This window comes from Plecotus auritus (assembly GCF_963455305.1).
Source record: "Plecotus auritus genome assembly, chromosome: 3".
Taxonomy (NCBI): domain Eukaryota; kingdom Metazoa; phylum Chordata; class Mammalia; order Chiroptera; family Vespertilionidae; genus Plecotus; species Plecotus auritus.
The window spans coordinates 55,072,998-55,095,657 of record NC_137772.1 but is presented as its reverse complement, the minus strand read 5'-3'; positions in this window follow the sequence as shown (position 1 = coordinate 55,095,657).

Sequence of the window (22,660 nt, the reverse complement as noted above, 5' to 3'; positions counted from 1 at the left end):
CATCTCTGAAAACCACATTCTACTTGTCTTAGGTCAGTCTCTAATGGCATTTTGTTACATCTGAACCCTTAACAAAAATATTTATTCGTCACATTTACATTTGCTCAAATTTGACTTTGATTGGTTTATATGTCTTTGTTATGGAGAATTTACACTGAACCACACTGACCAAGACCCAAATAGCTCTATCTACAAAGACTGGAGTCCTATGAATTACTAGAGAGCTGCTCTTCTTTCCATTATTTCTATAATCATGATCATTGTAAGAATCCAGTCAAATATTTCATAAAAATATACCGAATACCAAATACCAATCAGTTTTCAGGCACTGCCCTGTCTTGAGTTCTAGAGATAAAAGTTTCAGTAAAGAGACATATTCAATTGTCTTCTATAATTCAAAGTCTGGTTGATTGGGTATATCATGTGCTCAATTTCGTAAGCTCTTACTATAACTCATGGTGTTAAGATGTTTAAAATATACACATATTTTTCTCATTTAAATTTTATAAAAGCTTATGAATTTGGTTTTATTACTAGCATCTTACACATCAGAAATGTGTAAAACAATGAGGTTAAATAGTTTCTTATTACCTTAAAAGCCTAGGTACATCCTGCATCCTTTGGAACTGGTGGAAGATTTAAGCCACATAAGCCCAGTGCATGTAGGAGAACTCACCCTCAGCAGTACCACCTAGTCATAAGAAAGACTGTAAGACAGTCTGCGCTCTTTGATTTCTGAAGCCATATTGGATCTGCCTGTGAAACTGGCCCGGCTCCCGCCAGAGACTTCAATTACATATGCAATGAAGTTCTTCATACTCTCATGGTATGTATGTAGTGACAATAGTCCCAATATCTGAACCACATTTTGGATGTGTGTGGGGTTCATACCACTCTCCAGGGTGGTCACATCAGGATAATAAGAAAATGGTGTACATATTATATGAATTAAAATATGTGAAGCACTTAAGACAGCATCTGGCTCATAGTAAATATTCACCATGTTACCTATTAGTAAATGCCACACATTACTTCTCCCTGTTTGCTGATATCTAAAATATTACATTAAGGTGAGAATGGTATTTAGACAGAACTATAAAAATTATAAAAATTATTTCTCAGACATAGCGACTGTAAATCACTCCTGAGAGAATATCAAAACATGTGGTGGCAACTGCCGTAGCAGCAATAAAATACATATTTTATGTAATGTCCTAGCAACCATTTGGAAAGTATTGACATGGATCATGCATATATGCACATATACGCCGCACTCTGAAAGTCATACCTGTTGCTTCCATTTTTCCCAATTTGTAACATCAGACCTGACCATCAGATATATTATAGCAACAACTGTGGAATCTGACCTCAGGACAATTAACCTTCGCTTAAAAAATAAAATATAGAAATGCTACTTCTGACTACTGTGGGAATTTGCCAGTGCAAGCAGGGCTATAGTAACAGAGAAACTCACTTTGATGTGGTTCTGACAAATCAGACTGAACTGCTTGGAAATCAGACTCAGTGTGCTATTTCTTTCTAATTTTTTTAATATATTTTTTTTTCCATTAGCAAGTCATTTAGACTGGTTTGCTCAAGATTTTTTCAAATTCCCACCTAGCATGCTAGGATACTGGATATGAGTTATATTCCAAAAAGGAGTGTCACTGGTTTATGATGTGGAGGAGGGAGTGTGAGAAGGCAAAAGGCATCAGTTTTGCTGATGTGAATCGGGTCATGAAGGACATGATTCTGTTTCTAGCACCTATAGTAGCATCTTTTTATCTCAACAAATAGCTTTTATATTCAACAGCTTCTAATTCAAAGCAGGCCCCTCTGACTCTTGGATAGCCCCACCCTACAGTGTGGCAGTGGAAGAATTCCTGCACATTCAATTTAGAGTTTGTCCCCCTACCCAGATTTTCTTATATTAGATTAATTATTTAATGCATAATAAAAATAACTTGCTTCTTACAGTTAGCTAGAGTGAATTATCTAATCAGTGCCAAACCATACCTGATAGAGCTATTGCAAGCAGCAGATACTCAAAGAAACAAAAATCTGGAATTGCTTCAGCATTTGTAGATAGCTACTGTTACCCATTATTATATGCTGATGTGTTAGGTACTTAGGTACTTTGATTATCGCCTGTGGTCACCTGAAACAGAGTATAATAAATCCAACACTTTGGTAAGTTGTATGGCTTCTGCAATAAATCATTTTTAAAGAAAAGAAGAGATATGAGTTCTGTGTAGTAGGGCTGGTGATTTATAACACACCCCAGAGCTCAAAGAAATAAAATTACAAACTTAAGATTTAACATTTTTTGCTCAAGAATGGTCTTCTAGTCAGGAAGCTTCTGTTATTTCTCTGGTTCATTTAGTTATAAGGATCAGGTAGTAAAAACTCAGATACAGAAGCTGATTTTTCAGATTGCTTAATTAAATCATAGATTGATTGTGCAGTTTCAACTTAACTGTTTGGTAAACATCAAGGTATAAGTTGAAAAATCATGATAAATTGAGGAGAATGGGTTACCAGGGTTAAAATGAGGAAGACTGAATAAACCAAACCACCAAATCTCTGAACTTTTGTTTGGTGTTGGGAAATTTGGACAGATACATGTCAAAAGTAAAACTAGACCACCAACTTATAACATACACAAGAATAAACTCAAAATGGATAAAAGACTTAAATGTAAGTTATGAAACCATAAAAATCCAAGGAGAAACCATAGGCAGCAAAATCTCAGATATCTTTCGTAGCAATATGTTGATGGATATGTCTCCTAGAGCAAGGGAAACTAAGGGGAAAGTAAACAAACATGACTACATCAAAATAAAAACCTTCTGCACAGCCAAAGAAACCATCAACAGAATGAAAAGGGAGCCCAATGTATCGGAGAACATATTTACTAATGATACATCTGATAAAGGGTTAATAGCCAACATATATAAGGAACTCATAGAATTTAACAGAAAGAAGACAAACAATCCAAATGAAAAATGGGCAAAGGACATAAATAGACACTTCTTCAAAGTGAATATATAGAAGGCCAAGAGACATATGAAAACATGCTTAAAATCACTGATCATCAGAGAGATACAAATTAAAACAACAATGAGGTATCACCTCACACCTGTCAGAATGGTTACCATCAACAAATAAACAAATGACAAGTACTGGGATGAGTGTATAGGAAAAAAAGGGGAACCCTAGTGTAGACTGGTAGAATGCAGACTGGTGCAGCCATTATGGGAAACAATATCTTCAAAAGATTAAATATGGAACTACCATTTGACCCAGTGATCCCACTTCTAGGAAAATCCTATATAATAAAGAGGTAGTATGCAAATTGACCATCACTCCAACACACAAGATGGCCACCTACAAGTGGTCAAAGATGGCCACCCCCATGTGGACACAAGATGGCCGGCAGGGGAGGGCAGTTGTGGGCAATCAGGCCAGCAGGGGAGGGAAGTTAGGGGTGACCGGGCTGGCAGAGGAGGGCAGTTGGGGGTGACCAGGCCTGCAGGGGAGGACAGTTGCAGGGGGACCCAGGCCTGCAAGGGAGGGCAGTTGCGGGGGCGGGGGGGGCAGGCCTGCAGGAGAAGGCAGTTAGGGGCAACCGGGCCAGTAGGAGAGGGCAGTTTGGAGCAACCAGGTCTTCAGGGGATGGCAGTTGGAGGGGACCAGGCCTGCAGGGGAGGGCAGTTGGGAGGGACCAGGCCTGCAGGGGAGGGCAGTTGGGGATGACCAGGCCAGCAGGGGAGGGCAGTTAGGGGCAATCGGGCCAGCAGGGGAGCAGTTAGGCATCAATCAGGCTGGCAGGGGAGTGGTTAGGGGGTGATCAGGCTGGCAGGTAGAAATGGTTAGGGGCAATCAGGCAGGCAGGCAGGCAGGCAGTTGGGAGCCAGTAGTCCTGGATTGTGAAAGGGATTCCTGATTGGAGAGGGTGCAGGCTGGGCTGAGGGACACCCCTCCCCACCACCACCATGCACTAATTTCATGCACCAGGCCACTAATATCATAAGAAACCCAAAACACTAATCAGAAAGAAAGTATGCACCTCCATGTTCATAGGTGCACAATTTACAATAGCTATGATCTGGAAATAGCCCAAGTGCTCATTAGTAGATGAGTGGGTAAAAAATCTGTGGTACATGTATACCACGGAATACTATGCAGCAGCAAAAAAGAAGGATTTCTTACCTTTTGAGACAGAATAGAGAGACCTAGAGAATATTATGCTAAGCAAAATAAACCAGTCAGAGAAAGACAAGTATTACTTATATGTGGAATCTAATGAACAAAATAAACTGATGAACAAAATAGATCCATAGTCATAAAAGCATGGAATAGACTGCAGAATCTCAGAGGGAAGGCAGAGGTGGGGTGACTTATGTAATACTTTCAGTGGTAAAGATTAAAAAATTAAATAAAATTAACCAGCACAATATTGAAAGAAAGAAAATAAAAATAATAGTTTGTAGTTTGAAAATGCTTCAAAAGTTCAAAACACAATGGATGAAATGGGACCCAAAGCAGACTATATTACATTAGGCTAGTGTTATTGAAACAAAGAAAAAGTCCAAAAAACTCCCAAGAGAAAAAATAAGTAATATAAGTGTCATATGAGTAGAATGGTTTCATAACTTCCAAGAATAATACCAAAAGCAGGAGAACAGTGGAGTAATGCCTGCAAAATCTGAGGGAAACATGATGTCAGCAAGATGGCATAGAAGGAAGCTACCAGGCCTTCTTTTCCTATAGAGATAACAAGTTAATATCCGTATATGGACAAGAATAACACTGTGACAACTCTAGAGACCACTTGAAAAGCTACAAGTCTATTGTGAAAATAAAAAGGAATCCTAGCAAAAGGAAAGGGAAGTTCAGGACATTTGGTGCACCTGTCTGTGTCACAGTGCAAAGCCAGGGGAGGAAAACCTTTATAACAGAGCTTATACCTTGGGAATAAAAGAGTATACAATGCTCCACTATTCTGGCTTGTCTGAGGGGTGCCCACGGAAATTCTTCCTGTTTCATCTTCCTGTTTCATTATAGGTAATCCTATATAATAAAAGCATAATATGCAAATTGACCGAACGGCAGAATGACCAGTCGGTGGGGGGCAGGGCCAGCGAGCAGGCAGCGCCTGGCCAGCCAAGGCACGTGCCAGTGGGCAGAGGGAGGGCATGGCATTGGGGGGTGGAAACCATTGGTGGTGGAAGGGCCATGGGGGGGGCAGCACTACCCCCTGATTTGCCCATCTGGTCGCCCCCTGCAGAGGGAGGCTGGGTGGCAGTAGCAGCGGGGTGATGGGGGTGGCACTGTCCCCTGATCCACAGGCCCAGTCGCCTCCCACAGAGGATATCCCCTGAGGACTCCCAGACTGTGAGAGGGCACAGGCTGGGCTGAGGGACGCCCCTCCCGTGCACAAATTTGCATGCACCAGGCCTCTAGTCTATATAAATAAAACCCTAATATGTATATAGACCAAACGGCCGAACAACAGGTCGCTACGATGTGCACTAACCACCAGGGGTGCAGGCGGAACATGGCAGGCATCGGCCATGGTGGGATGGTGGAGCAGGTGAGCAGGGGTGCCAGACCAAGGCGGGGCTCCGGTGGCTGTCATTGGGGAAAGCCTCTAGTGGTTACTGAAAATTCTTTGCTCCTGCACACCGTGATCCCTCCAAGTGCGTACACCTGCTGCCAATGCTGGAGCCACCGCTCACACCTGCTGCCCGCACCCAGTGCCCGCCCCTATCGCTCGGTGCCATCAGTGGGTGAGAGTGGTGGCTGCCAGCCCCGATCACCCCTCAGGGCTTCTCCACCTTCCCTTGCTCCTGAGGGGTGATCGGGGCTGTCAGCCACCGCTCACACCCCCTGACAGTGCCAGCCCCAATCTCTCTGCACTGCCAGAGCAGGGGACCAGGGGTTGAGGGGGCTGCAGCAGGAGGAGCTGGGTGGGGGCATGGAGGATAGGCCGAGACCTGCCCCTGTGCCCACTGCAGCCTTGCAGCCCACAGTTCCTTTCAGGGTGCACAAATTCATGCACTGGGCCACTAGTTATAACATAAGAGCCCAAGTATGGAATCTGCTGACAATAGTAGTGAGCAACACATTGTAGCTGTTGTTTTATGTAATTGTAATGGTAACCACAGAGAAAATTTCTATAGAATATATATAAAAGGAAATTATATGGGAATTAAATGTCACTAATTTAAAAAAAGACTAACATAAAGCAGAAAGAGGGGAATAAAAATGTTATATGGCATACAGTAAACAATTAATAAAATAGCAATAAGTTCTTCCTCAAAAGCAGTTAAATATAGAGATAAACACTTCAATTTTTATCAAATGCTTATTTTTCATCTAATTATATGATCACATGATTTTTATCCTTCATTTTGGTGTATCACATTAATTAATTTGCAAATATTGTACCAAAATTACATCTCAGCCCAGCTGGCACGGCTCAGTGGTTGAGCATTGACCTGTGGACTCAAGGGTTCCGGGTTCAATTCCTGATCAGGGCACATGCCCAGGTTGTGGGCTCAGTCCCCAGTAGGGGGAATGCAGGAGGCAGCTGATCCATGATTCTCTCTCATGAATCTCTCTCTCTCTCTCTCTCTCTCTCTCTCTCTCTCTCTCTCTCTCTTCTCTCTCTCTCTCTCTCTCTCTCTCCCCATCCTCTCTCTCTAAACAAATCAATAAAAACATTAAAAAATATTGCACCCCAGGAATAAATTTCACTTGATCATGGTATGAACTTTTTAATGTATTGCTGGATTTTGTTTGCTAATATTTTGTTGAGTTTTTTTTGTATCTATGATCATCAGAGATATTAGCCTACAATTTTTTTTCTTACTAGTGTGCTTATCTGGTTTTGGAATTAGAATAATGGTGGCTTCTAAAATGAGCTGAGTAGTTAGTTTTTACTCCTCTTGATTTTTTTTTAATACTTTGTGAAGGATAGGTATTCTTTAAATGTTTGGTACAATCCACCTGTGTAGCCATTTGGTCCAGGACTTTTGTTTGTTGAAGTTTGTTGTGTCCCAATTTATGGTATCTCTTGGAAAATGTTTCATGTGAACTTGAAAAGAATGTATCTTCTCCTGCTTTGGGATGAAATGTTCTGATGATATCGATTAAATCCACCTGATGTAGTATGTCACTTAAGGCTGCTATTCCCTTGAATTCACATGATCAAAATAAAGAATATATTAAAAGAAAGTATACATTTTGTTAGCACTTTTGTATGAATAGTCCACAAAAATAAGAAAGGAAGTACACATCCTGAGTCAACCAATATATGATGCCAGAAAATTTAACATTGGCCAAACAGGACCAGACCAGAATCCTTTTATAAGCTCAATGTTGAAAATGGCTTCTTTTATCACATTTAGGATTAGCCTGTATGTGAACTTCACAAACATGAGCAAGCATTAAGATTGGTAATGTCGGGCAATTTCCTTTTTCAGAATGCAATCTGCAGAATTACTTTGTAGTTGTTACTGTCAGCAGTGTTTAAAAAATAAATAAATATTTAGACCCACATCCAAAAGTTGTGCAAAGTGATGGCAAGCTGAAAACTATTTTTTAAATAGAGATATCATCTTCATGAGCACTAGAAGCCGTAATTTTATTTTGAGTCATTATATTCTGTTTGTTAGGCATTTTCCATAAAAACATCACAGTACTGTACCTAAAACTAAATTCAACTGATTCTGAGAGGCTTCCTATAAAGGCTAGTGTAAGATTCACCTCTGTTATGTTTTTCCCTTTAACAACTTTCTTCTTGAGTGCATTTTAACAAGATGGATGGCATATTGTGATCTCTTTCCAATCCTTAAACTTCTGCAGGAAGCTGGCTTGCAGCTGGAATTCATAATGTGGTGATGCATCCCAGGACTTGTTTGGTTACATGTGGCACTTCAAAGAATCTCAAAGGGACCAATCGAGAGAATTCTGGGACAGCCTCAACATGTGAGGTGCTGTCTTTGAAGAACCACATGTAGCAGTAGACGTCAGAGCTTTAGAGCATGTGATATATTTTACTTGAAGAGCCAACGTAATGTACAAAGATGAACCTGGGAAGAATTAGAGCCCCAATGAGACCACTTCACTTAGATGCAAAATAACATTCTTTGTTTTAGGCATATAAAAAAGAACTCATTATGACATTTAAATTTCAGAAATACACCAAATACAGTATTCTGGGTTCTCTGAGAATTCTGCAAAAATATTTATGGGCATATACTGTTCACTTAGTGATTTTTAGGCTAAAATAAAATAGTGCATAGAATCCAAAGAAAGAGTAGCTTTACTGTTTACATACAAATAGAATGACATAGTCTTTATTCCCTGTAGTGCCATCATTATTTTCTGATAATTAATGGGGGAAAAGATGCATTAACCCTTTCAGGTCATTAACCAGCATCCCATCCTCAAAGTCTAAATGTTTACAAATCCACTCCTCATTTCCTGATACATTTTAATTGTACTATGTCTGCAGAACACTGTAAAAACCAATCCCTTAAAGAAGGGATGCTGTCAAAGTAGTTGCTCAGTTTGGGGATGATAAAACAAGCCATTGATTAAACATTCTAAAATGTAAGTTAATTTAGAAATCTATATTTTGTTATACAAAATTTACCTTTTATGACTAGATTTTTTCACTTCACATTTCAAAAATTACACAATTCATTTTAATATAACTATAGCAATTCATTTTAATAGCCAATTTTAATATATATTTTCACATTTCACTAATTAATCAGAAATAATCTTCTACTTAAGTTTTCAGAGTATATATATATATATATATATATACTCTGAAAACTTACATATATATAGGCCTATAATATATATTCAATACATGTGCATTCACACTTGACTGAAGTACTTTTAGAATCTATTTATAAATATAAAATAGTGTTATATTTGGTATTTTTCAGGAAAAATGCTCTAATTTGACTGAATGTCCATTCATAGAGTTAAATGTGGGTATTTACATCAAAGGATATGAAGAGTAGAATCTTTCCCACTTACTTTGCATTCCAGAGATGTGAAGGAAATGTCAATATCATGAGTGTAGTATAGAGACCTATACATTCTGTGTTTTCTCCACAAATGTTTCTTACATTGATTTTTATGAAAGACTTTGGCAAAAGAAGGTCCAAAGATAGGATTACCTAAAAGGAAAAATAAAATGAGGGCATGTAAAATTATTTTAAAAGTAATCATATAAATATAAAAATATAAACTAACAATGACTAAGAAGACATAGGTAATTTACTTAGGATTTTGGAATTTGGGATAATAAGAATAGCCTCAAAATATACTTTATTTTTGGAGAAATACATTTTCCAAGAGTTTTGGATGACAATGTACATTCATTCACAGTAGTATTTACTTGTTAGGTCTTTAAAAGTCACCATCCTCCATGTAAGCAACTGCTCTTTAGAATACAGTAAACATTGTCTATATGAAATTCATATGGAAATATATATATAATCCTTATATAAAATAGAAATTTCAAAAATTAAAATCACAGAATAACAATTAAAAATTAATTAGGAAAACAAGCTACTTGTTAAAGTTGTACTTCTTAATTAGGAAATAAACTATTTTTAAAATTTATTTATAATACCTGTCTGCATGGAATCCCTGCATAAAATTCCTAAATCAAATGAAATTATGCATTTTTGTGCACTGTGTGTGTGGTGCATGCATGTGTGTGAGTGAGAAAACGTCTTTCCATTTCCAGTCAAAATTTTTGTGTGTCACGAAAAATACTGTGGTTAGATTCTTGCTGCAAACAATCAACTGACAAGCCACAATTCCCTGGGGTACTGGTCTGAAATATTTAAACGCGGTTATTGTACATAAATCAAGCACTCTAGATAGACCCACATTTACAAAGTGGTCAATTTTGCTTGCAATATTGCTGGCAAGATGCTTTCTTAAATTTAGCATTCCTCTATGGAATTTCTGAAACATTTTCCATGGATGTATCCCAGACAATAAGGGAGAAAGAAAAGCAGGGAACAATTCAATATGACTTAGCTCATCTGCCTCTAGTCCAAAGTGAAAACATACTTATTGTCATAATTTATTCTGAAAATATATGCCAATTGTACATTTCATACTATAATTTCTTTTTTTATATTCAGTTTTTCTTCCCAAAATCTTTGAGTAAAATTGATGCTCTTAAAGCTATCTCACAGTAACTTTATCCTAGTGAGATATTATTTACTTTCAGCAATGTTTACAAGTCCCTTTGGAAACAAATCCGATTTAAATGTATTTTAGTGAAAATCTGAAATGCTGGTATATTTTGTAATAGTTAAAACATATGATTACTTTACACAGTAAAGTAAAAAAAAAACTATTGCTAGCATTAGTGTTAGCAATTTCTTGTTTCCATTCATATAGCAAAAAGCACATATCTTTAAGTGTTATGCTCTGAATGTATGTGTATTCTCAAAATTCATATATTGAAATCCTAAACTCCAGTGTGATGGTATTTGATGCTGAGGCCTTTGGAAGGTGATTAGGCCATTAAAGTAGAATCCCCATAATTCAGATTAATACCCACATGAAAGAAGCCCCACAGAGCTCTCTAGCCCCTTTTGTCATGTGGGGACACAGGAAGTAGACCCTGAAGAGGATCTTCACCAGAACCTGACCATGTTGGCACCCCTATCTCTTCTAGCCTCCAGAACTATGAGATATAGATTTCTGTTCTTTATGTTGCCCAGTCTGTGGTATTTTGTTACAGCATAGTATACATATTTTTTGTACTGAGCCCTTTTGTTAAATTAAGGTTATCTTTAACAAAATTTTTATTGATTTTTTATTTTAAGACAGAGAGAAGAAGGGAGAGGGAGAGAGAAAGAAACCTAGATTGGTTGTTCCCCTACCCCTACATGTTTCCCCACTTGGAATTAAGTCCACAACCCAGACATGTGCCTTGACCAGAAATTAAACCAGCAACCCCTCCACGTATCAGAGGATGCCCAACCAACTGAGTCACACTGCCCAAGGCAATCATCAATTTTAATGTAGAACATTTACATGCACTTTAGTACCAAATGGTGCAAATTGTCTATGTGAAGATAGTAGAGTAATCTGGTCACTAACCCTGGTCACAATGAATGCTAAAATGGATTGATATTATCTCATCTTTCAACAGACTGGGTTTTCATTCTGCCAATTTACTTTGCATGAACAATATCCATTTTTTAAAAGTACGCTGTGTTCTTGACCAGCATGGCTCAGTAGTTGAGGGTCAACCTATCAACCAGGAAGTCATGGTTTGATTCCTGGTTGGGGCACATGTCTAGGATGCCTGCTCAATCCCCAGTGTAAGGCATGTAAGAGGCAGCCAATCAATGATTCTCCTTCATCATTGATGTTTCTATCTCTCCCTTTCCTCTCTGAAATCAATAATAATAAAAAAAAATCCTATCTAATAAAAAGGAAATATGCTAATTGACCCTCACACCCTTGCAAAGATGGCAGCGCCCACAGACAATAAGAAGGGAATATGCTAATTGCTGCCCCATCCTCAAAGATGGTGGTACCCACAGCCAATAAGGAGGGAATATGATAATTGACTGCCCTGACCTCAAAGATGGCAGCCACCACAGCCACAAGGTGGTGGTGCCCAGTCCTCTCAGCCCTGCCAGAGTCCCCCAGTCTCCCCAGCTTCCAGCTGCCCAGGGCTGGCCTGAGACACAGGCAAGCCTCGGATGGTGGGCCTCTAGTATATATATATATAAATATATATATATATATATATATATATATATATATATATATATATAAGCTGGCCATCAGACATCCCTCTGGCAGTTGGAGAGCCCTCAGGGGATGTCCGACTAATGGCTTGGGCCTGCTCCCTGTGAGGAGCAGGCCTAAGCCATCAGTTGGACATCCTTAGCGCTGCTGCAGAAGCGGGAGAGGTTCCCACATTGCCACTGCTCTGGCCAGCCATGAGCCAGCTTTTGGCTGAGCAGTGCTCCCCCTGTGGAAGTGCACTGACCACCAGGGGGCAGCTCCTGAATTGAGCGTCTGCCCTCTGGTGATCAGTACATGTCATAGCGACCAGTCGTTCCAGGTCATTCTGCCATTAGGGTCAATTTGCATATTATCCTTTTATTATATAGGAGATATATATATATATATGTTTAAAGTACTCTATGAATCACTGAGAATTTACACATTTAGAACAAAGACAAAGCAAAACCACAAAATAACCTGAAATATCTTTTTTTAAATCTCCATTTTCATTGGGCCATAACCACTTAGAGTGTAAATTGCTTCCCAATGTTTTTTGTTATTGAAAGGCATACTTGCATGCCTTCCAGCAGTAATATTAAAAATGTTATTTTTATGAACTAAAAATGTTGAGAACCATGCAAATTAACACATTTTCATATAACAGAGCCTAAAGAACTGGTCTGCAGGGATGCAGAACAAAATGCAGTGATAAGGGTTGTGGAATTCATTGCATTGCATTCCAATTTTCCCTCCTCATACACACACAGACACATGCAACAACCACCCACACACATACATACACCTACCTCTAGCACTGATTCTCACTGATAGTAAGGTCAGAAATGTATATGTAACAAGAGGTTAACAAATGAATGCTATTGCATGTACTTAGACACCATTGATTAAAAAAGTAACACAATGCAATTGAAGAGTTGAGGAGGAATGTGAAGGAAGGACACTTCCTAATTCACATGGTCAGATGTGTATACTTAAAAGATCTTTCTGGCTTGAGAAGGTAAAATGGATTGGAGAAAATTATGAATTAAATGAACATGATGTTAAGATGTTTTTGTAGTAGTTAAACCAAAAGCAAGTGCAATAGCAGCAAGAGTAAAGAAAAAAATCTTATTTGAGACCATTTTAAGTTAAGACATGTGATTTTTCTCTTGATTTGCTGTGAGGTTCTGATACATATCATGTCTTGCATAAAAGAACAGGCCATGTGGTAGAATGTACAATTGAATGTACATGACACAGATAGTTAAATCCACAGATTTTTAAGCAAGAGTCATGAACTCACATGAGATTCATGAATAAAATTAAGAATAACAATAATTTGCATATTTAATAATGCAAAATATTTATTTTCACTGATTACAAACTGAAATGCAACATTCCACTCATTATGTGTGTAAGCAACTAATCAAATTAATTTTAGTTGTATCTGTGTAATCATCAGCCATATAGATTTCATATAATTTTATATTACACTGTAGTTGTTACAGCTTTATCTAAGTGTTCTTTAAACTCTTCTAATATTCCTACAACTATTGAATTATAATATTTATTAATGTGCATTAGATCTTATTTTTTGTATGTGATGAAGCACATATATTGCTATATCATACGTTGTTTAATATTTGATAATTGCATTGTAATATAATCAGATACTTTATAATCTTAGCATTGTATTTCATGTATTGAAAAAACAATTTTTCATAACTTTCAACTGACAATGAAATGTTGAGAAAAATCCTGTTTACAATGGTACAACTATGTATATTTGCTGCTTTAGCAGAGGCCTTGACACTAAGAAAGGCCTCCTTGTATATCAGATAGCTCACCAAAAGCTAATAATGATTATTGTTTACTAGAGACCTGATGCACGAAATTCATGCAAGAGTAGGCCTTCCTTCCCCCAGCTGCTGGCACCGGCTTCCTTTGGGCACCCAGAACCCAGGCTTCCCTCTGGCCACCGGCAGGCATCCGGGACCTGGGTTTCCCTAGCAGCCCCAGCTTCGTCTGGAAGGACATCTGGAAGGACGTCTGGTCTAATTAGCATATTACCCTTTTATTATTATAGAAGATTTTACTATCTTCACAATTTCACCTCAGGACACAGAATATATAGGCAGCAAAACACAACAAAATTGTATGTCAGAATCTGAGGCATGAATTGAAGAAAAGTCCAACAAAAGAAGTTAGGTAGATAAAATAACCATGGGAAATGGATGGAATGTCTCCAGATAGTATTTTCTTACTGAAGGAAGAGGAACAGATCTGTGAACAGTTCAACAATGAAGACCCAAAGCTCTGACTCTATGTAGGCCTGAGGTAATTAACTAAAAATTTCTATCAGTATTACTATGTGTACTAAAGTCCCTAAATAATATTTTCTTAATTTCTTGAACAAAAGGCAGTCTATTTTTATAGTCACTCATTGCCTAAGGCCAAAGGCTCTGATTCTACGACAGGAGATAGAGGGGAATGTTGTCAAGAGTAAAATTAAAACTCTAATTGCCAGAATGCCCCCTGATAGCACTAAGTTTGAATGCATCACTGAGAATTAACATGAAATTCTCATTAGATATTTTTCTCTTCTTCTTGTTTGGGTGCATCCTATATATCCAAGACAAAATTGCTCTTCTGTTATCTTTCCGGTGCAAACAATCTTGGACTCTTACTCTTTGACCCAGTGTTTGCCTATTGAATCAAATAATTGAGTGAATAAGAAATGTTCAATATCATTGCATCAAAACTGTTGCTTTATTTGTTTTTAGCTCCAATGACGGTCCAAACAGTAATGATGGTGGCTATAGATAGTTGGAGATATTCATCATTTAAACTATAGAGCCTCTGAATGTGTGTAATATCTAGGGAAGGATATTTCACAGAAAGTTGGAGGTATCATATAAGGGAAACATCGTCAGAAATGTTTTTGACAGGGAAGGAGATTTTAAGTGCATCTGATTTGTAGGAGTTTCTGATGTCACAAATAAAAACAAAAACACAAGGTTATGAGTGAGATATGAGACTATCACCACTTCTTTTAAAACTCTTTAATATCCCTTTGGCATTAGGCAGCAAGTGACTAAAAATAGACTGCCTTTTGTTCAAGTAATTAGAAAATTTTACTTAGGGACTTTAGTACCCACAATAATACTGATAGTAACCCTCAGTTAGTTGCCACAGGCCTACTTTGAGTCAACTGGATGTTGGCTGAGAAAGCTATTGAATCAGCAAGATCACTTGCACTGCCTGTTCTTTTCAGTGTCAGCTTCCACTTAACCCTGTGAGAGGGAAATCTAAAACCTGTGCAATGATTTTAAAAAAGCTGCTTTTTCATGATGAAGAGGGTTTTTTTTTTCTCTTTGACCATCAAGAAATAAAAATATAAGGGGAGATTCCAAGACCCATGGGTTTGTCTATTGTATTTTGGCTTATTGTTTAATGAAATTTATTTATTGTACCACCAGGACTTTTCTGAAAAGGGACTCTATAATCCACTAGTAAGAATACTAGAAGTGATGATGTCTGTGATAAATTCTAGTGATGACTAACAAACAACACAGCAGAATTAAGTGAGCCATCAGCACTAGCAAACTGGTGGATGGATTCCAGTGGAACCCAGTTAGGCTTCAGTACCTGGACCTCTAGCAGTGGGAGTAGGGGTGACTGTGATTTTCCCTGAAACTATGTCACAGCGTCAACTCTCCAAGTTATTCTAGTCCTAGATTTTATTATGTTTCATCAGAGCATTAAGTAGCATAGAGGTGCTAAACAGATGTTAAGGCACATCATCAAACTTGGAAAGAGAAAGATGAGGCAAAACACTGACTGGAGTTTTCAAATAGAAACCCTGCATTTAGGGTTGTATTTGCTGTTGTTCATGGAGAGGTGGCTTTTGCCATAAATAACCTCACAGTCTTATTTTTTTAAATATATTTTTATTGATTTAAGAGGAAGGGAGAGGGAGAGATAGATAGAAACATCAATGATGAGAGAGAATCATTGATTGGTTGCCTCCTGTACAACCCCACTGGGATAGAGCCTGCAACCGAAGCATGTGCCCTGGCTAGGAATCAGATGTGACCTCCTGGTTCATAGGTCGACGCTCAACCATGAGCCTCGCTGTGGGGCCTGACAGTCATATTTTGATGGGCTCTCAAGAAGGGCTACTGATATGTTTACACAAAGAAATAAACAATTGACTTTTTAGGACAAACCCTGTTATAACAAAGCTTTGAAAAGGATGTGAATGTGTACTTAAGAGCAAACAATGAAATGATTATGTGGGAAATACAAAGGTGATACATTATTAGAAGGTAAGAGATCAACCAAAGGACTTGTATGCATGCATATAAGCATAACCAATGGACACAGACACTAGGAGTGTGAGGGCATGTGCTGGGGGTTGCGGGTTGCCCGGGAGAGGTCAATAGGGGGAAAAGGAGACATATGTAATATTATATGTAATAATTTAAACAATAAAGAATTTTAAAAAAAGAAGTGAAACATGGGAGTTGTGTTTTCTTAATTGGTAATTGGCATGACTATTGGTTATTGAATAGATTGTTTTCCTTTTTCTCTGCTTTCATCCCCCCAACTAAAGAAACTATATATATATATATATGTATATATATTCTGTATAATATTTTAATATAGTTTTAGTTCTCATTAAAATCAACAATAAGCTAATTATTATATTCTGTATTTTAAAACTGAAGAAACTGAAGCTATTGCTCATCCACAGTTAATTGATGGAAAACCTGATTTTGAATTCAGGTCAGCATATTTGAAAATTAGTTATTTTCTCTTGAGAAGGAAAAAAAAAAGTGGCCACATAGTTTAATCATCTACTCATTCACTTATTTACATAACAAATACTTATTGAGCCTCATGTATGAGCCACACAGTTCAAGTCACTTGGGGACTATATTAGTAAACAGAATCATTGAAGATCACTGTTTTGCAGAATTTATATTCTAATGCAAGCTATATAAAATAAATAAATAATGAACATAATATATAAGTGACTTGTTTAGTGAAATAGAGTTTCAGGAGTTGAGGAGGGGTGGAAAAAAGCATAAAAGATGCACAGAGCACTATGAAGATAGCAGTGCAGGAGATGTGGGTTTTGGCATTTCTTATGTCCCTGATATAAGCTGGGACAAAATAACATCAATGAGTCCCAGTGACTTCCACACTGATAGTAGTGGAGAGGCTTTTGTGTTGGGAAGTAGAGAAGTTTTTTTTCCAGAACTCTTTCTTCATATTTGATGATGGAGGCAGCAGATCTAGTGAAGGTCTCATGTCAGTGCACAACCCTTTCTTGATCTTCTGCTGGTGATGGTAGAAGCCTAGAGATGGTGTTGTTTTACACTCAGAGCAATGCTCAGACTCATTTTTGACTACTCTAGGGAGACAATTTTCCTTCAATTGAGTGTCTGAGCTCTACCTTAACCACTGTGGATGGATTGGAAGAATTCCGTTGAAGCAGTATGTTATACTAAGAGAAGGGGTCCCTTTCACTCGGCCTCTACTTTATGAAAGAAGTAAAAAGTACCTGGCACTGCTGAGTTGTGTAAGTCATTGGTAAAGCCTCAGAGTGTCCAGAATATGTTTCGTTACCTAACAGGATTTTTTGGAGTAGATGGACTACCCAATTAGACTATAATCTTTATAACCCAAATCATTCAACTATAGGACCTAGCAAAATATTCCTTTTTCTTTCTTGGAACACATTCATAGCCCTTAAAGTCACATAGTATTGTATTAGTTTTCTAAGGATGCTATAATAAGTCACCACAAATGTGGCAGTTAAAACTCTCATGAATAAACCAGGATAAACTCTTTCTCTCAAGATCCTTAACCTAACTACATCTTTTAAAATATAAAATAGCATTTACAGATTCTAGGGATTTGACTTGTATATATTTTAGGAGTCATTTTATACTCACCAGAAGTATAATACATTTAGACAAATACCACTTCCTGAATGAAATTTAGAAGATTTTATTGAAAGCATGATGACTAACTGACAAGAGAGGGAGAAACTGTCTTGAAAAATGTAACTCGGGAAAAATAATAAAACAACTTACGGAGCCCCAAATTACTCTCTATACATTCTCCCTATTCCAGTTTCCTTCTGGCAGAGCACAGAGCAGGAGATATTGAGGAACTGTTCAGCAAAGAAGCTACCACTGTTCTCTTTGCAATTTGTATTGAGACTTAGAGTCTGCTATATTTTCTCTACCTCTTTTGGAATTTTATAATATATAATAGATTATTGACATGATGTCAAATCATAAAACTACTAAATGTTTTAGAATAAAATTATTATAAGATAAATTAATATTTTTTCACAATTTTAAGTCTGATATAAATACTCATCCTATATAATAAAAGACTAATATACAAATCGACTGAATGCAGAACGACCGGTCATTATGATGCACACTGACCACCAGGGGGCAGACACTCAACATAGGAGGTACCCCCTGGTGGTCAGTGCACTCCCATAGGGGAAGCGCTGCTCAGCCAGAAGCTGGGCTCATGGCTGGTGAGCACAGCGATGGTGGCAGGAGCCTCTCCTGCCTCCGTGGCAGCTGGACATTCCCCAAGGGCTCCCAGACTGTGAGAGGGCACAGGCCAGGCTGAGGGACCCCCCCAAGTGCACAGATTTCATGCAACGGGCCTCTAGTATATTTAATAAAATTAAATCTGGTAGAATTATGTCCCATTATACTATTTTAACAAAAATATGGTAATATATTTTGAGACATATTGCATGCTAGACTCTGTTCTTAGAAACTTTGAGCTTTGCATGTTAACTCATTAAATACACTCAAGAACTTCATGAGCAAGGATGTTATTGTTCCATTTACAGATTAGGATCTTAAGATGTAAAGATACTAGATAGTTGTGGGTGATGGTACATTCTGCTTAATTTGTCCAAATTCCCACAGCATTTCATCTCAAGCACTTCGGCTCCCAAATCTGCTATCTGTTGCTCTGGACTAAAAGCAATGTTACTAAGGCCAGTAAAATGAGATATCTTTATTTAACAGAAATATTTTAATTTATTAATTGAAAACAGATGGACAGTGCAGCAGCATTATGTTTATTACTTATGCAAAGATCTCTTTCCTCCTTAATAACAATTAGAGAATACATTTTGTAGTCTTTCTAATTTCTTAAATATTACTGATGATTCTAGATCAAAGTTAAACTTTAAAGTTATTATAATTGTATACTTACAATTTATTATACTTCTACTTCAGTACTTTGCAGGACCTATTTACATCATATAAATACTTAAGAATGTAGAATGTCATGTGTAAAATTAAAAAACTGATTTGAGTTTTAATATTATAAAATGTGAATTGTGTTTTATAATATGCAACATTTATTCACATGCAAAATTGTGGTTGTGAAATAATTATGTAATATATGCAATTCTACAAGGAAGGGAAAATTAATCTTTATTGGGTTCCTGTTACATGCCAGGCATTTTTATTTATTTTATTTTTAAAATATATTTTTATTGATTTTATAGAGAGAGGAAGGGAGAGAGAATGAAACATCAGTATTAGAGAGAAACCTCCATTGGTTGCCTACTGCATGAGCCCCGACCTATGATTGACCCCACAACCTGGGTATGTGCCCTGACTGGGAATTGAACTGGCGCACTCTCAGGCCATTGGACAATGATCAGCCAACTGAGCCGCACCAGCCAGGGTGCCAGGCAATTTTATTGTAAGGCATTTTATATTTTATCTATATAATCTTCACTATAGCCCTCCCACGTGTTGCAGATAAAGAGGAGTCATTTTTTCTTTTTCAGAAATACTAAAATTTTACATATATTTAAAATAAATAGATTAGATAGCTACAATGTGTGTCTTTGCTTAAGACACATTATATATTAATTTATATAGAGTGGACATATTCACAGATATTCAGATTGAGAGCAAATAACAGTTGAGTGATATACTTAATTTACTGTGCTATGAAGAATAAACCAAATAAATGATACAGTTGAATTCTCATTTAAATTTAAATAGTTAATAAAAATATATTTTAAATACATTCATATACACCACTTAGGATTATAATTAAGCTATTTTGATAGAAATTCATTTACTTAAGTTCTGTTTTCCTCTAGATCTATTTGTGGTTTCCCTGAGATTTATATTTAATAGGTCCTTAAGGTTTATGTATTTAAGCTTAAAAATAATTCACAGAAAATTTAAATGAATTTTATCTAAGCAATTTACTATGTGTATAATTTTTACAAAAGGCTCACCAATTGTATCTGGCAGGGTTCTCCAGAGAAACAGAAGGGAACCAGTAGGACAAATAAATACATACGTATGCAAACGCATATATTTATGCATACATACATAAACGTGTCAAGGGGTGGAGAGAGATAGATGAGAGAGAGAGAGAGGAAAAAAAGAGACAGAGAGAAAGATTATTTTGTGAGGGCTGGTAAATCCAAAATCTGTTAAGGCAACCTTAAATCCCACAGGCTAGATCCTCTTGGTCAGCAGCTGATGTTGCAGAATTTCTTTCTCAGTAAGGAAACCTCTGTTTTATTCTTGAGGACTTTTAACTGATTGGATACATACCACACACATTTTCCAGGCAGTCTCCTTGACTTAAAGTAAATTGATTACAGATATTGAACATATCTTTAAATATTTTAAAGCAACACCTAGATTAGTGTTTGAATGAAAAATGTGTATTATCCCTTCACCAAGTTGACACATACAAATAATCATTACGCCCATTTTTCTATATATGAAAAAAATTAATTTAGTTATTTAAAATTACTTGCTTTTTTCTAGCATGGTATTTCCCATCACACCTTTCCTACTGAAAAAAACAAACGATGGTGGAATAGTTGTATCAATTAGTATTAGACCTCCTTTGCTCTTTCATTTCATACTTTTCTGAGTTTTAGTATGATTTTTTTCTCTTTCTTATTTTTTAAGAGCAATTCTTGCAAATCAAAGGATGCTTGCTCCTGTTAAAAGAACTAAGCTGAAATAATCCTTTTGTAAAGTTCTATTTTTTTTTAAATGACAAGGATTTGCTAACTTTGTAAACAGTGTATTACATCTTGTTTTTATATTTTAATTTTTCTCCTTAGATTATACATAATTGGGATTTTGTTGTTTTAAAACATGCTTTTCTTGCCTTATAACATACAGGACTTGCCTGCTGTCTTTGTTCAGCAAGCTTCAAACATGCCAAGGTATAAGAGTGATCAGGTACCATAATGACTAGTTTTAACAATGAGCAGTAGGAGGGTTAAATATAGGCATCAGCATGCCATTATATATAACCAGTAACAGTGGGCACCATAAAAGCATGGAAAATAGCTGGAGGATAGGCTTATTGTAAGTGTTGTGGTTTTAACAAAGGGGAGGAAAGAATGTAATGTTTTAACTGATGGAGCCTCTTTTTATGCCTATAAAGAGTAAAAAGCTAAATTAGTTTCAATCTTGTCTACATCTTTAGTTATGCATGCACATAGCTTTAGGGTTTGCAGCAACAGAAAAAAAAAGCAACTTTCTAAATCTTATGAATGAACTATTAATGCTTGAACATTGTCTTTGAAGCAGCCATGTTTGCATAATATTGCCAATCAAGTAACAATCACTCCCAGATTGTGTTCATCTAGGTTACTTTGACATCTTTTTATTTGCCTTATAAGGATTGGATTCTCCGTAAATATTTCTTGTAAAAATAATTGACTGGCATTTCTGAAATATTTGAACATTGCTAGTAAGTTTTACTCAAGTTTCTTTTTATCCCCAAAATATAAATCATAAAACTTAGATAACCTCCAAAGTTAAGGTTATATGACTGAAAAAAAAATTCCTTTTTATTTCTGTTATCCACCACCATCAGGCGCACAGACAGTTCTGATGCTCCAAACACACATGCTTTCCTTTGCTTATTCCTTCAAAGCTCAATGAAAGCAAGGGAGAAAGTTGTATGATTTTCAGTTCACTTACTCAATAGTGTCCTTCCATTTGAATAAAAAGTTGTAGCTAAAATTATACTTTTAGGAATTCGGACTCTCTGACTTGGTACTCTTGCTTCAATATCTCTTAGCCTTCAATCAATCTTCTATGGGAAGATTATTTAAACACCCTTTGCCTCACTGTCATCATCTATATAATGGAAAAACTTTAAAAGTCTATCCTCATAGAGTTTTTCCTGAAGATTATGTTTTTGTTGTGAAAATGTTCCATTGTAAGTTCCTTTGAGATGTGTAATATGTTTGTTCTTTTAAGCAATCTTATATTTCTAGGAGAGTTAGTAAATTTCAAGTCATTTTATAAGTCAAAGAATTAAATGCCCTATTTAAGGTTAGCTCTTTATAAATTTCTGAATTAGGATATTATTAGTTAGAGTCCTATCAGATGATTTTTTTTTTTTTCGTTTTGTTTGTTTTTTTACCTGTAGCTATGATGGCTCTACTCCTTTATTATATTGTAAAACAATAGCTAATATTTTCTGACACTTATTATGTGGTAAGTACTGAAAGGAGTTTAGAGACAAGAAAGGCAGTTTTAGGGATGGGGGGAGCGGGTCCATGGGAGAGGAAGACATAAGTAATGAGCAGAGACAGCTCTAAGCCATCAGAATGTTTATCTCACATACACAGAGGATGGAGTAATGTTACAAGATAAGGGGAAGAAGAAGAGGGGGACACTGAGTGGGCTTTGAAACTTTGGAACTAATACCATGTAAGGAAAAAGGGGGGAAGCAGCTAATTAGGAGAACACAGGGGACATAAAATGGGGAAGGGGTCCAATTAGAAGGTAGTGTATATACACAAAGAGCT